The sequence below is a fragment of the Hippocampus comes genome, unplaced genomic scaffold (assembly GCF_001891065.2).
Source record: "Hippocampus comes isolate QL1 unplaced genomic scaffold, H_comes_QL1_v1.1 C16543568, whole genome shotgun sequence".
Lineage (NCBI taxonomy): Eukaryota > Metazoa > Chordata > Actinopteri > Syngnathiformes > Syngnathidae > Hippocampus > Hippocampus comes.
In genome coordinates, this window is record NW_017833946.1 from 1 (window position 1) to 522 (window position 522).

Sequence of the window (522 nt, forward strand, 5' to 3'; positions counted from 1 at the left end):
TTCTATTTTCTTGCTAAAGTGCAAATTTGTAACAAAGACGTGCAAATCAAACCAGACAAGTAAAATTGTTGCGTTATTTAAAACTGAAGAACTCGAGAAGCAGATCTTCTCTTGAGGGTCACAATTTTATTGTGGACAAAGTTCTTTACGTCTTTCCAGGTTCTTTGAGCCAAGGCCTGCGGCTCTTTCATTTTGCAGTCAGTGCATTGTTCTTTGCCAGGCACTTGACACCCTTTTATAAGTCTCCCCAGGTGTTTTTCCACAGCAGCCTTTTCTTCTTCATTCCATGGTTTCCTCAAATTTACTCTGGGAGACCCTAAATATGTTGACAATTGCAATTTAATGATACAAAGACCACCTTGTGGTAGCTTTACAATGTGGATTTTATACGTAAAATAAATAAATTTACTTCTCTTTTTCTCCGATTTTGATTTTGCCTGCTCTTTGGATGTAAGGTTTTTTCCTGGACTCGAATCTGCAATGAAATGGGACATCCCTGATTTGACACTCATTGTCAAATAC

The 522-nt window shown here is 37.7% G+C and overlaps 1 long non-coding RNA gene across 1 annotated transcript; it reads right to left on the bottom strand.

The window, feature by feature from the left end:
• Positions 1–106: 106 nt before the first annotated feature.
• On the bottom strand, positions 107–505 carry LOC109508722 (uncharacterized). Its single transcript, XR_002166752.1, has 2 exons — positions 410–505; positions 107–316 (listed from the first exon to the last, which is right to left on the bottom strand). It is a non-coding gene; the product is annotated as an uncharacterized LOC109508722 (long non-coding RNA).
• Between the last annotated feature and the right edge of the window lie 17 nt (positions 506–522).